Genomic DNA, 15823 nt, shown 5'->3' with positions numbered 1-15823 from the left:
CTTGATCCCTTCTATCTCCAATTTACTCTTTTCCATGTATTGACTTGATTTCGTCCATATCTAGCCCATTTCCTATGAAAACAAAATAAAGATCAGATATTTGGAATCCTTTGCATTCATTAGTCATTAGTACCAATATCGGAGTGAATATCTCAGTTTTAATGAAATATTTCGGTTTAAACTCATGTTAGAGGAGTGTAAAAGTAACACTCATTAGAGCCCCCGCCGTCTCGGGATCCCTGCGCCAATATCGTAGCAGCCGTTGACGTCGAAGTACTACAGCGTCCGGCACCATATATGGTGGAAGTTGCGGCTGACATTCGACAGAAAGAGTTTGGCCGCCGGCGGTTGGGCACTTTCACATGGCAGAGGAGGTGGTGCGCGCATACGCCGCCACCGCCGTTAACCCCTTCTGGACGGATGTGAGACTATGCTCGCGCCCCTCTAAACGTTTGCTTCATCTTCGAGGCAGAAGAGATGGATCACATGGCGGCGGAGGAGCGGTGGCGGTCGGGCGCACCGAACATGAGTACATGGCCAAGCTTATTCAGGACAAGCCGACATCGTCGCCATCAACGAGGCGTTCTTCATGTACATTATTTCCGTTCATATATGTGAACATTTTTATTTGCACAAGTGCACTTTCTTGTTTCTTCAATATAATTTACCTATTGAATCAAAGCATATTTTTATCCTATTAAACAAAATTTGTTTTCCGTTGCACATATTCCAAATAGTATCGTTCTGGATTTTCTTGATTTTTTACCCTTCCACATCTTTTTTATTTTCTAACTTTTTTTTTCTATTTCACCCTTTTCCCTTTTCTTGTTTCTATTTTTTATTTTGTTTCCCTTTTCTTTTTTCCCATTTCAGCCATTTTGAGTACTTTCGTTACTTGTGTTCCTTTTTAAATATACATTCACATTTTTCAAAAAGTCGCATACACTTCTGATAAATGCGCGGATGATATTTAAATTACTTAAATTTTTTATAAAAAAATCATAACCACTTTTTAAAATTACACAATCATTTTTTTTCAACAGGTGAATACCTTCTAAATTTATGTGAATAATTTTTAAGGATTCTTGAACCCATCTTAAAATCTTATTAACTGTTTTCAAAATTTACTAACACTTCAAAAGTTACGTGACCATTTTATAAAGTTACATGCACATTTTTTAAGTACACAAACATGTTTCATATTACCTGAGTATTTTGAAGGCTTGTACACTTTTTAAATTGCACATGTTTTAGAAAAAATCTGATTTTTTATTACATGAAAATTACATAAATTCTTTAAAACATTTTGTTAAATATTTCTATAATTTTGACATTATATGAGCTTTAAAAAAATACATAGGCACTTTTATTTGAATGAATATTTTTAAAATACTAACACTTTTAATTCCATGAACATTTTAAAAATTAATACATTTTCATAATAAAAATATTTGTACATATTGTCTTATCAAACGGATTATAATTTATTTATTGTATAATAATAATAATAATAATAATAATAATAATAATAATAATAATAATAATAATAATAATAATAGGTGTAGTACGTTTTAATGGGCTGAAGTACTGCAGCGTGGGCGGCCAGGCCATGGGCTAGTGAAAAAAGCACAAAAGCGCGTGGGATCGAGAAGTACGAACAGTGACCAGCCCTGCAAGGAATGAATCAAAAAAGAGAAAAGAAAAGCACCGTAGCTTGTACTTTGCCCATCTTGCAAGCAACGCACAAAATTATCTCCCTGTTTTGGTTTACCCCTTTACCCCCTGCAAGAACAGAATAATGGAACCCCAGCTAGCTGCTATCACTTCCCCTCGCTCTCTCACTATCATGTTTCGCAAGAAAGCAATTTGATACCCTTCCGATAGAAGCATCTCATTATCATGGAGCGCCTGCTTTAAACTAGCCGACGAGTGTTATATATGGTACGTATACCCCGATCTCTTGGCCTAATTTAATTAGCAAACACTCGTCCCGTATGCGTACGTGATCTCTTGTTGTCTTCTCTGACGTGCTCTCTGTGATCGACGAGAGTTGCGTCGCTCTTGCCTCTTGGTCGTGAATTGTCGACCCAAATACAATAATTTGGGTTCAGTGATGTATACTTCTTTTACTGATATGCAATTTTAAAGCAGTTTGAACTTAGCTCCTAATTTGAAATCGTCTTCCTGCGATTATCTCAGAACGGTGCCATTGCCACCTTAGGTCCCGCTTTTTTCCTTTCAAGAACACCCGGCTTCACCTATATGTACATTTCCGTTCTTTGTTACTTGGGATATTAAAAATGCTCTGACCATTTTGCTGACTGTCAGTTTGATTATTCGAAATGCTACTTCCGGTTTACAACGTGCTAAGTACTTTAGATCGACATCATGTATATTTTCGTAACACCAAACTTCCGTAACAATTTGTACCAGCTATTTGACAAGATATATGAGATAGATGATGATAAGTCTGTAAGATGAGCAGTATTGTGCTGGCGCAAGTGCTTTCTGTAGGTTCGCTCTGTTGGCACGACGCCGACGGCCATGGAAGCCATTGCGCCGTGTCCAGCTGCGCCGCCCCGGCCGATGCCCCCTCCCTACCTCGCCTGCTTCTCCCTGATTGCCGCTAGCAAAGACTGCCTCCCCGCTGTTCAATTTCCCCGGCGGACATCTTGCAACCGATCTCGCGATTTAGTTTCCCTTTCCCGAGAATGTATCGGGTGCACCAAACTGGGTCCTAAGGCGTTAGACTGCGGCCAGAGCTAGTGCCCTCACAGACTCTATGGCTGAGTGGATGTTGCCAGTTAGGTGTTCGACGTTTTGCCTGCACGGAACAGAGTACGTACATATGTCCATTGGTGGTTTCCACCTTGGTTACTGACTTGTTTTAATGTGCAGGTCGTATTTTCGCTCCTTCGAGGTTTGAACTTTCACCAAACATCATCTTGCTTCTGGTGAGTGTTCCTGTCGACCAAACCTTCTCTCGATTTTACACCTGAAGAACAGGTAAAAGTAGTGTCTAATTAATCCGCACAAAAAAAAGTGTCCAAGTAAGTTACTCTGCTGTGTCGTTATGGCAGGTGTGCCATCACGTACAGAGAGGAAATCATCTAAGTCCAAGTCTTGTCTTCAGCACGTTTACTGACTCAACCAAGGTACTGATTTCCCTCTTATGCTTGCTTGCCCAATGTCTTTGTTTGAAAACAGGGTCAGAGCTCAGAACCTGTTAAGTCTTAACCCACCATAGATGAAACCCTCGCATCTTGTATGATACATGGCTTTATGATGCTAATGCTGCAAAGAAGATTTTAAATATGTATGCTTGGTGTAGATATATCCCAACCTGTCTAGATCTTGCGCCTCATATCCATTCTTGCCAATTTCGTTGCATTGGATTCGGTTGTTAATTTCTTGGCTATAATAAAAATAAGGGATGCGCCTAATGTAGTGTGATAGGCTACTATGTTTTTGTTCATCTTTACATTTTCAGTCTTCTGTGAAACTGAGTACCACCTAAGAGACGGCCAGGCGGGGCCAAGTAAAAAGTGACAGATCCAAAAAATCGAGATGATGAGGGCCAATTGAGTCATGCAATACGTTAATATTGATAAGAGGGCCAAATTCCTACGTTAACATATTCTCTCACAATATAACAGGTAAAAAGGTATAAACTTGATGGGTCATGGACTCATGGGCGAAGCCCTGCCCCCCATCAGTCCCTCTCTTTCCACCACCGCAAAGAATGTAGTGTAGTGCTTTTAGGTCATGTGCTTATTCATTTTGCTAGTTCTTAATGATTATATCTCCTTCATTGTGAATCTGTTTCGCGTTCTGTCTACAACACTGTAGGTGATATGATGAGCTTAAGAAAACAAGACCTATATTATATGTTTTTGGCTAATATGACAATAAATTTGCTACTTGTGTGTAAACTACACGAGGTTAGGAAGCAAGTTTTACCTAGGTGACTACATGCTAGCCTTTTTTTGCAATAAAAAGAACTGCATATTAGTCACTGACTTTCTCTAGTTGCTTGCTCTCAACTCTATACTGCTAGGTAGCAACTCTATTACTTGATTTCAGCTAAATTACTTGTGCATTAATGCAGTGTTTGCTTCTAGGTACTCACTAATTTATCATGAGACAATGAGAAGGATTTTAGTCCCTATTTTGATGGCGTAGATTATGACGGTGCAGATTACAGTTATCTTTCCTTCTTTCCTACTCAGCAGCAGCAGCAATTGCCAAACAAGTTGGGGTAGGCTAGAGGTGAAACCCATAGGATCTCGCAACCAACTCATGGTTCGGGCACATGGATAGCAAGCTTCCACGCACCCCTGTCCATAGCTAGTTCTTTGGTGATACTCCAATTCTTCAGATCTCTCTTTACGGACTCCTTCCATGTGAAATTCATTCTACCCCGACCTCTCTTGACATCCTCTGCACGCTTTAGCCGTCCGGTATGCACTAGAGCTTCTGTAGGCCTACGCTGGATATGCCCAAACCATCTCAGACGATGTTGAACAAGCTTCTCTTCAATTGGTGCTACCCCAAATCGATCTCGTATATCATCATTCCGGACTCGATCCTTTCTCGTGTGGCCACACATCCATCTCAACATACGCATCTCCGCCACACCCAACTATTGAACATGTCGCCTTTTAGTCGGCCAACAGTCAGCGCCATACAACATTGCGGGTCGAACCGCCGTCTTGTAGAACTTGCCTTTTAGCTTTTGTCGCACTCTCTTGTCACAGAGAATGCCAGAAGTTTGGCGCCACTTCATCCATCCGGTTTTGATTTGATGGTTCACATCTTCATCAAAGCCCCCATCCTTCTACAACATTGACCCCAAATATCGAAAGGTGTCCTTCTGAGGCACCACATGCCCATCAAGGCTAACCTCCTCCTCCTCGCGCCTAGTAGTACTGAAACTGCACATCATGTACTCGGTTTTAGTTCTACTAACTCTAAACTCTTTCGATTTCAAGTTTTGTCTCCATAAATCTAACTTCCTATTTACCCCCGTCCGACTATCGTCAACTAGCACCACATCATCCGCAAAGAGCATACACCATGGGATATCACCTTGTATATCCATTGTGACCTCATCCATCACCAAGGCAAAAAGATAAGGGCTCAATGCTGACCCCTGATGCAACCCTATCTTAATCAGGAAGTCATCAGTGTCGACATCACTTGTTCGAACACTTGTGACAACATTATCGTACATGTCCTTGATGAGGGTAATGTACTTCGCTGGGACTTTGTGTTTCTCCAAGGCCCACCACATGACATTTCGCGATATCTTATCATAGGCCTTCTCCAAGTCAATGAATACCATATGCAAGTCCTTCTCCCTGTATCTCTCCATAAGTTGTTGTACCAAGAAAATGGCTTCCATTGTCGACCTCTCAGGCATGAAACCAAACTGATTTTTGGTCACGCCTGTCATTCTTCTTAAGCGGTGCTCAATGACTCTCTCCCATAGCTTCATTGTATGGCTCATCGGCTTAATTCCACGGTAATTAGTACAACTTTGAACATCCCCCTTGTTCTTGAAGATTGGTACCAATATACTCCATCTCCATTCTTCTGGCATCTTGTTTGCCCAAAAAATGAGGTTGAAAAGCTTGGTTAGCCATACTACCGCTATGTCCCCGAGGCCTTTCCACACCTCAATGGGGTACAATCAGGGCCCATCGCCTTGCCTCCTTTCATCCTTTTTAAAGCCTTCTCGACCTCAGACTCCTGGATTCGCCGTACAAAACGCACGCTGGTCTCATCAAATGAGTCGTCCAGTTCAATGATAGAACTCTCATTCTCCCCATTGAACAGCTCGTCGAAGTACTCCCGCCATCTATAACACTAAGCTCCCTAATTTTAAATGGCTCACAATCAATTGAGGTCTCCAATTAAAATTGGGTCATCCGATTTTGACCGGGTCAACCATCTTTCAAAGCTCTCTCATTCAATTCTTCTATACTATACACTATGCTTCCTAATTTTTAAGGCCTCACAATTAATTGAGGCCTTCAATTTAAATTGGGTCACTCAATTTTAAGGTCTCCAATTGAAATTTGGTCACCCAATTTTGACCGGGTCAACCATTTTTCAAAGATCTCTCATTCAGTTCATTTATACTATACACCATGCTTCCTAATTTTTAAGGCCTCATAATTAATTGAGGTCTTCATTAAATTGTGTCACTCAATTTTGACTTGGTCAACAATTGCTCAAGGAGCCCTCCCATTCAATTATTTTGAGTCACTATTGTTCCCTAATTTTGAAGCTCTTCAATTCGATTGAGGTATTCAATTATGGAGCCAATCATTTTTCAAATCAATCAACAACAATCGGCCAATAAAAACATATCAATCCTGCACACTCTCCCACCACCTAGAAAAAAGAAACATCATCATGTTATACTGTAGCACCAATACATGCAGGTACCGACGCAGAAATTTCCCCACACAAATATGGGTTTCTTAGCGGATAACAAAATCACATCGAGAAAGGCCAACCAAATCATCAAACTATAAAAATATAAAACACACTATTATTTTTTAGAAAGCCAAATTCCTTTAACTTTGACCAATTTCAAAGCTAAAAATGCCAACATCTACAATATTAAACAAAAATATGGAAATTTATTTCATGATGAATCTAATTATACCGATTTGTTATTATAGATTTTGATATATTTCTCTACAAATTTGATCAAACTTAAAAATGTTTGACTTTTTAAAAATGTAATACATCTTATATTTTGAAACAGAATGAGTAATGTTTTTAAGAAAACCAACAACACCAATGATGTAGCAAAGCGCGCCCAACCCTTCTAGTAAAGATTACACTTGGTGGTCCTCTGCTTCCAGTGTTCCACCTCGTCCTCTCAGCCCTGACAAGTGGGACTGTATAAACACGAGTAGGAAGTATCAAACTGTGCTCACTATTAGGAAATATGCAACTTGAGCGTGGGGGGGGGGGGTATACATATACAATGCACATGTAGTAAATATGCAGAAAGCCCCTTATATTATAGGGAAACTATACAAGCTACATGGAAACATAGTGTAACTCTAAACCCTCCCTCAAACTCAGGGTGGATCCACAACACCACTACACTGAGTTTGGAGAGATAAAATCCATGATGTGCTCTAGTTTAGGCCTTCGTAAAGAAATCCTCGAAATGTAACTCGGAAGGCACATACCGAGCAATAACCTGATCCTACACACATGGGCACACAAAAGAAGCATCAACACCAATATGCTTAGTGAGCTCAGGCTTCATAGGGTCGCGCATAATACTGATAGCACATGTACTATCCGACAAGAGAGGAGTAGGTCTAGTAAAAGAAACACCAAAGTCCTAAAGTAACCACCATAACCAAGTCACCTTTGTCGTCAAAAGAGTCATAGCTCGCAACTCAGGCTCTAGCTCGAGCGAGAAACTGAAGTTTGTTTCTTTGTCTTCCAGGCAATGAGAGAAGTCCTAGGAAAAACACAGTTAGAAGAAAGTGAACGGCGATCCAAGGGATCGCTAGCCCACATAGGACCTGAATAGTCCTCAAGTTGTAACGAATTGTTGCGGGGAAAGAAAAGACGGTGAGAGAGCGTGCCATGAAGATGTCGTAGAACGCGAAGAAGGTGGCCGTAGTGAACTTAAGTGGGAGCAGAGACAAACTGACTCAAAATATGAATAAGGTCTGAGATATCCGGACGAGTGACAACTAGATCGACAAGACTCCTAACAAGATGATGATAATGCATCGGAATAGACAAGAGCTCACCGCCGGAAGCACATAGGTGAGAATTGAGCTTCATGGAAGTCTTAGCAGTGTGCTCATTAGTAAGAGCAGCACGAGCAAGAATGTGACACCCCCAATTCAATCGTACACTAATCATACACGCAAACGTGTACGATCAAGATCAGGGACTCACGGGAAGATATCACAACACAACTCTAAAAATAAAATAAGTCATACAAGCATCATAATACAAGCCAGGGGCCTCGAGGGCTCGAATACAATTGCTCGATCATAGACGAGTCAGCGGAAGCAACAATATCTGAGTACAGACATAAGTTAAACAAGTTTGCCTTAAGAAGGCTAGCACAAACTAGGATACAGATCGGAAGAGGCGCAGGCCTCCTGCCTGGGATCCTCCTAAACTACTCCTGGTCGTCGTCGGTGGCCTGCAAGTAGTAGTAGGCACCCGCGGTGTAGTAGGAGTTGTAGTCGATGGTGGCGTCTGGCTCCTGGGCTCTAGCATCTGGTTGCGACAACCAGGTAGAAGGGAAAGGGGGAAAAGAGGAAGAAAAGCAACCGTGAGTACTCATCCAAAGTACTCGCAAGCAAGGAGCTACACTACCTATGCATGGGTATATGTGTAAAGGGCCATATCGGTGGACTGAACTGCAGAATGCCAGAATAAGAGGGGGATAGCTAATCCTGTCGAAGACTACGCTTCTGGCCACCTCCATCTTGCTGCATGTAGGAGAGAGTAGATGGTAAGTTCACCAAGTAGCATCGCATAGCATAATCCTACCCGGCGATCCCCTCCTCGTCGCCCTGTTAGATAGCGATCACCGGGTTATATCTGGCACTTGGAAGGGTGTGTTTTATTAAGTATCCGGTTCTAGTTGTCATAAGGTCAAGGTACAACTCCAAGTCGTCCTGTTACCGAAGATCACGGCTATTTGAATAGATAAACTTCCCTGCAGGGGTGCACCACATAACCCAACACGCTCGATCTCATTTGGCCGGAAACACTTTTCTGGGTCATGCCCGGCCGTGGAAGATCAACACGTCGTAGCCCCACCTAGGCACAACAGAGAGGTCAGCACGCCGGTCTAAATCCTATGACGCAGGGGTCTGGGCCCATCGCCCATTGCACACCTGCACGTTGCGAACGCGGTCGGAAGCAGACCTAGCCTAGCAGGCGTTCCAGTCCAATCCGGCGCGCGCTGCTCAGTCGCTGACGTCACAAAGGCTTCGGCTGATACCACGACGTCGAGTGCCAATAACTGTTCCCGCATAGTTGGTTAGTGCGGATAGGCCAGTGGCCAGACTCAGATCAAATACCAAGATCTCGTTAAGCGTGTTAAGTATCCGCGAAAGCCGACCAGGGCCAGGCCCGCCTCTCTCCTAGGTGGTCTCAACCTGCCCTATCGCTCCACCACAAAGTAATAGTCGGGGGCCGTCGGGAACCCAGGCCCACCTCTACCGGGATGGAGCCACCTGCCCCTTCAGCCCCCATCTCCGAACAGTATCATAAGTAATGAAACAGTATCAAGTATATAGCATATGCCCGTGATCACCTCCCGAAGTGATCACGGCCCAGTAGTATAGCAAGGCAGACGGACAAGAGTGTAGGGCCACTGATGGAATACTAACATCCTGTACTAAGCATTTAGGATTGCAGGTAAGGGTAACAACTGTAGCAACAATGACAGGCTATGCAGCAGAATAGGATTAACGGAAAGCCAGTAACATGCTACACTACTCTAATGCAAGCTGTATAGAGAAGAGTAGGCGATATCTGGTGATCAGGGGGGGCTTGCCTGGTTGCTCTGGCAAGAAGGGTTCGTCGTCGATGTAGTCGATCACAGGGGTACAGGCAGCGGTCTCGGGGTCTACTGGAAAGAAGTAACGGAGGGGAACACAATAAATAACAGAGCAATCTAAGCATCACAAAGCATAACATGGCAATACGCGGTGCTAGAGGTGATCTAACGCAGGGATAGGTAATACCGGCGAAGGGGGGAAACATCCGGAAAAGTATTCCCGGTGTTTCGCGTTTTCGGACAGGTGAACCGGAGGGGGAAAGTTGTGTGTTCGCTATGCTAGGGATGCGTGGCGGACGAACGGGCTGCGTATCCGGATTCGTCTCGTCGTTCTGAGCAACTTTCATGTACAAAGTTTTTCCATCCGAGCTACGGTTTATTTCATATTAATTTTAAAAGATTTAATCATTTTTGGAATTATCAGATTAATTTAATTCGAAAACGTTTATTGCGTCATCGTGACGTCAGCGTGATGTCAACGGTCAGCGTTGACCGGTCAAACAGGGTAGTGGGGCCCGTCTGCCATTGATTGTTTATCTAATCAGATAATTAAGGTTAATTAATAGGGTTAATTAGATTAATTAACATGAGTAATTAAGTTAATTAAACTAACTATTTAATTAATTAGTTAATTTAATTATTATTATTATTTTTTATTTTTTATTAAAACGTTCTCTGGGCGGGGCCCATGTGTCATAGGCCCCAGGGGCCATAGCGGGTGCCAGCGTTAGCGGGTGTGGGCGAGCGTGGGAGTCCGACGGGGCGGACCCGAGCGGAGGCCGTTGGGGCACCGCGGCCGGCTCGCCGGAGCGCAGCCACGGCGAGCAGGCGAGGCGAGCCAGGCCGCGGATGCCGCCGGCGAAGGGAGGCGGGTCGGCAAGCGGCGACAACAGGAGGCGGCGCCGGAGTGGGGCCGCGCGGACGGGCGCCGGGCAGGGAGCGCTGGGCACAGCCAGGGGCGTCGTCGTGGGCGAGGCCGGCCGGCCGAGCGAATGCGGGGAAGGCGGGGGCCGCAGTAGCAGGGGAGCAGGGCAGCGACGGGCGCGGGCAGCGAGGCGGACGCGAGGGCGCGTGTGCTAGCGCGGGGAGGCGCGGTGGATGCGACGCACGGGCGCGCGCGGCCACGTGAGCGCGTGCACGGGCACGGGATGGCGCGGGCGCACGGTGACTGCGGGGGCAGAGAAGGAAGAGGCCTGGGGCCTCACCGTGATTCGTAGGGACGGGGGCAGCGGGGGTCGGGGTGGTCGACGGGGACGACGGCGGAGAGGAAGCAGGCCGGTGGGGAGGAGGAGGCGGGCCGGCGATGGCGTCCGGCGAGGTGTTCCTCCAGGCGACGGTGAGGGTGACGCGACGTCGAGCTTGGGGACCGTGGTTGAGGAGGAGGTCGAGGATGAGTCACAGAGAAGGGAGGCGACACCGACGACGGTGGGTGGCGGGACAGCTCCAGCGGGGATTCTGGGCGGCGGCGGCGAACGCCCCCAATCCGATCTGGATCGGGGAGGGGGTAGAGGGGGAGTGGAGCGAGTGGGGGGGGAGTGGGCGACTGGGAGAGGGGTTAGGGTTTCAGGGTGAGGGGGCCATATAGGCCGAGGCTGGGCTGGCTCAGTGGCCTGCTGGCCGGCTGGGCCGTTTGGCCCAGTTGGCCGGGGGGGTTCTTTCTCCTTATTTTCATATTTTTTGTGTTCTTTTCTTTTCTGTTTTCGTTTTAGTTACACATTAATTTTAGTTCGGGAAAATATAACAATAGCCCCTAAAATAATGTTCCAGAATAACCCACTGTCGTAAAAGGTTTTACCCCGAATTAAAATAGTTTAGCAATTTATAAAATACCAAAAGCATTTATATAATTGTTTTTGCTACGGTTTAAATCATTTTAGAGTATTTCAACATTTTATAAAAAGTGTGGTTTCTCCGCCATAATTACCTATGCATTATTTGGCTCACTCCGAACATTTTAGTTTAAATATTTGAAATTTTTTTATTGTTTGCCTTTAATTAAAATTTGAATTTGAATCGTTTTGAACTAATGCGAGATTATCAATAATAACCGAGGTGACGTGGCATCATTAGTAGAGGGTTACTGTAGCTTAATTATCCGGACGTCACAATTCTCCTCCACTACAGGAAATCTCGTCCCGAGATTTAAGAGGGGAGTAAGGGGGAAGAATAGGTTACGAAATTCTAACGATTCTTCTTGGTCTTGGTTGCTCTTCTCGAAGAGGTCGATCCATTACGTTGATGTCTTCATTCCTATGCTTCAGTCATCATGATGAAGCGGCATCCTTTCTTCGGAAACTCCATCGTACTTACGAAAGAATAAGGGGGGGTATTCCGAGGGGGGGACCTTTGTAAGGTTGTCTATCTGGTAGATAACATCGGGGAAGGTGGAGGAAAGTAATTCTCGAACTGAAATTTAATAAAATATCGAGAGCAAAGTATGAAGGTACCATGAGAAGTTTCAAATGGATAGGCAATCGTTCGATGTCTGAAACAAAGTGCGATAGAGGTCGAGAGCAACGATATTAAGTATTGTGTCTGTTACCAGAATAGACCACTAGGAAGGTGGCCCGTGAATTATATACGAGGCCACACGCGAGGAATAACTTGGGAAACCGGGGGGTGTGCAGGACAGCCAAGTTTCGATCCTGTGGAACTGTGGGTTATGGGCCCACCATGTGGGTTAAAAGTAGGAAGGGCGGAGATGTCTTGTGTGATCATGTAAGCAAGGCATGTCAGAGGATAGCCTATCATTTATATCGGCAACAACATCGGTACCAAGGACGAGGGACGAAGAGAACCATTTTCCTGCTCGTTGAACGAGGCGGACCAATAGGCAAAGTTCTCGTCCATCGGTGGCTACCAGAATTTCATCAACAATAGTAACAGGGTCTTACAGATAGAGTGGTACAACAAGGTGCTTACCTAAGCAGGGAAATGCCACTGCTCAGTTAAGTCAGATTACTGGAAAGGTTAAACAATACAATGGAAATGATAGTATGATTATCAGATTAAACAGATCAATGGAAAGGAAAATGTGTTTAAACACATATTTTAGGGGTATATCCTTCCCAAGGACAAGCAGAGCATGATATCCATGACAGGATATAATGTAGAAAACTCTTTAGGTAAGGGGGGAGAAATTTCATTACCCATACAGCGGTGTTTGGATAATTGAGCAGGAAACATTTAGCATTTGGCTTCAAATGTTCTTGTTGAAAACCGGAGTACCTTAGACATGCTTCAAGATAGCATTGACATGGTCATTGGGTAAACATCGGACTTTGGATACTCAAAGGATTCACCAGGAACAACTTACAGAATAAGTCTTACAATTTCCTCATGGAAAAATGGCTAACCTTGCTAAAAAGGAAACTATAACAATAGGTCCTCCGGCCAGGTGTGCTAGGAATGACATCACCTTACCGGGTCATATAAAGACCAATGTTATATGTCTTTGGAAATATGTTCCAACCATCATAGATGACCAAGATTCAGTTCTGATTGGTGCCAGGGTATCTCAGACTCAGGATGCCTGAGAAGAAAAGGCGTGACACAATTTGACGAGATGACAATGTAAGATTCTCGGGAAATGAACTATGAGAGCGAGTTCTGAAACAAGAGATCATCATTAAATTAAGGAGAGGGTGAGGAGGTGGCCGATGAACTCAGCGACAATTCATTGAGATTTCCAAAAAGTTGGATTTCCACAATCATGCGGACAAGGAGATAACATTTGTCAGATCTGATGATATAATGATGTATGCTCGAGGGAAACATACACAATTAAACAATGGTTGAAAGGTGCACCCGAAATATGGGTTGGGTTGCACGACCAATGTCAGAATGGCGATTCAGCAACCAGCACACTAAATTGGAATTATTGTCCATTAACTCCGAAGCAATAGGGTTGCTAGAAATACTGAAGTCTCATAATAGAGTTCATTTGCCAGTATTCCGGTTCGCAACGACACGGGGAACCAAGAAACGAAAGGAGATTGCGAGAAGTATTACCACATCAAGAATTCTTAAGAGGTGGAATAATTCTACAACATTCTTGACATAAAAGATGGTAATACTCCAGCGTAAAGAACAAATGCTGGATAGCAAGGAACTCAAGGTATAACACAAAACACGAACAAGTTTGTGTTGGGGGAAGGCAAAAATGTTGTCGATGATAACACAAATCATCGAGGGGCAAGGATGGTATTTCCCATCATGAATTCGATTGATATACTGGAAGAGCTCAAAATGTTGATGATCATCACGACAGAATTGTCGAGAGATTTCATGAAGGTGTAATCGATCGGCGATGACATCAAGTCAAAGGAATGATGAAGCGAAAAGTTATTGGAACCACGAGTACGTCACAAACTCGAAATCAAGCTTGTTGTTCAAGGACAAACGATATGACGAGGAAGATCGATTGTAAGATTAGCTCACCGTCGAAATTTCTGCTCCGGGAAGAAGGACCCGGTAGCACAGTTAAAATTTAGCACGATAATGATATAGCCAATCAGGCTAGGAATGGCGTGATCGGGTACAAACTCGTAAGCAAAGAAGACTACTAACAGTTGTTTAATCGCGGTGCGGACTCGATTCAGTTATCGGTGTTTCTTGAGTGTTTAATGACTCAGAGCCTGTGAAAAATTGGAATCAGTGAGAATATAGTACTTGATGGAGAACTCATAAGAAGTTATGCAGTTCCGTGATAATCTCGAGATACCAGGGTGTAATACTCGACGAAAGATCAAAGTAAAGGTTGGACTGGTGCATTGATCTGTAGAGGACAAGTGGTTTTAACTTGTCTGAGAAATTGATTCAAAGGGGAACAATATGGTCAGAACCACATTTGTAAATGATCAAACCACAAATACAAGCACTTATAACAAGGGGGTAACTATTCTGCGAGAAGCTTCCATGATAAGATCTACATCGTGTCCATGGGCATGAACGCAAAGTTCAAGGTCGACTCCCACTTCTTCAATGCATAACTTTTCATTCACTTCTCGCGTTTGATGAAGTTGCAGTGTTGAAAATTTTATCTGGCAAAATACCAGAAGAGTATGACTCATGAAAACTTTCGAGTTCACACATATTATGGAAGGCATAGGTTCAACCCATCGGGGCATCGTGGAAACATATACCACAAGCTTCAATAGTAAATATCACCAGGTCGAAAGCAGAGGATGGTTGGCCAAATCAAGGAATAGGATTTACCAAAGGCATTATGTATCAGGGAAAGAACTTCCAAAGTGATTGAATATGAAGGACGTCATTGGATAAAATCCAACAAGGTTCTGATGGTCCATAAAGGATCTGATGTGAGTATCGGCACACAACTAGAGGAAGAATCAATGCAAAGACCTTGGATTATAGAAACAACTAAGTAACTTAGAGCTCAATTGCAAAGGAATTATGATTTACAAAGTGAAGGATCAGAAACAGACGCTCTGATCAAGGATGGATAAGTTCAATGGACATAGGGGCACAATCGACGACAATTTGATTGGCGAGAACCAGCTCACGTTTCAAATGACGTCTGAGCCGGAAGGATGAATTCTAAGATCTGATTGAGGATTGCGAGCATTCGCAACAAATTGAATCAACGAACTCAAAATGATAATGACAAGAGATGCCAATAAGATTACGAGACTTAAGATTAATCATAATGCAAGTAAGCAAGAATTTCAAGAGCAAAAAGGCTCCTGCGGATTTTCGGAAGATCGAATGGTATTTTGAACACTTTTGTGAAATATTTGAATCAACCGGGGATGAGCGGATACTCGGTAAGTGCGAGAATTATCCGTAGGGGTATTCAGGTGACAAAGAACAGCAAGGCAGTAAGCTCAAAGGATTCTCGGAACAACAGAGAGAATTTCGGGGTATCTTGTAATAACAAGATCAACTCGGAAACATTGTATGAATGGCGAGTATACGTGGTTATCCATAGGAGTTTATCGATGGAAGGGAATTGCAAAAGCGATGAACACAAGTTCTCGGGTTAACAGCGGAGAGTGTCTTCAGGGTCTTCACGTGCAGCAGACGATCATCAGTAATAAGGGGCTCTCCGGGTGAAGGTGATAACGAGATCCTAATGTTAGATTTAGCAAAATTCATTTAACCCGAATAGGAGAGAGATCAGAGTCCCAGAGTAAAGGTCGAGGAGTAAAAGATCCTAGTACCACCCAATGGCGACGTGGGCCCGTAAGACACACAGCCATGTTAGTAAAAGTTTTTGCAATGTCTAGACTCGAC

General features: G+C 43.8%; 1 protein-coding gene across 1 annotated transcript in view; it reads left to right on the top strand.

Annotated features, from left to right (window-relative positions):
- Positions 1-1793: 1793 nt before the first annotated feature.
- LOC123180330 (uncharacterized) overlaps positions 1794-15823 on the top strand; it is a 30478-nt gene continuing 16448 nt past the window's right edge. Inside the window, exons 1-3 of the mRNA XM_044592362.1 lie at positions 1794-1941; positions 2899-2954; positions 3081-3155. The gene's annotated coding sequence lies outside the window, so the exon portion shown is untranslated. The remainder of the gene's footprint in view (positions 1942-2898; positions 2955-3080; positions 3156-15823) is intronic.

Source organism: Triticum aestivum, chromosome 1D, assembly GCF_018294505.1.
Source record: "Triticum aestivum cultivar Chinese Spring chromosome 1D, IWGSC CS RefSeq v2.1, whole genome shotgun sequence".
Classification (NCBI taxonomy): domain Eukaryota; kingdom Viridiplantae; phylum Streptophyta; class Magnoliopsida; order Poales; family Poaceae; genus Triticum; species Triticum aestivum.
The sequence above is the reverse complement of the archived record's forward strand: the minus strand, read 5'-3'. Positions and strand labels throughout refer to the sequence as shown.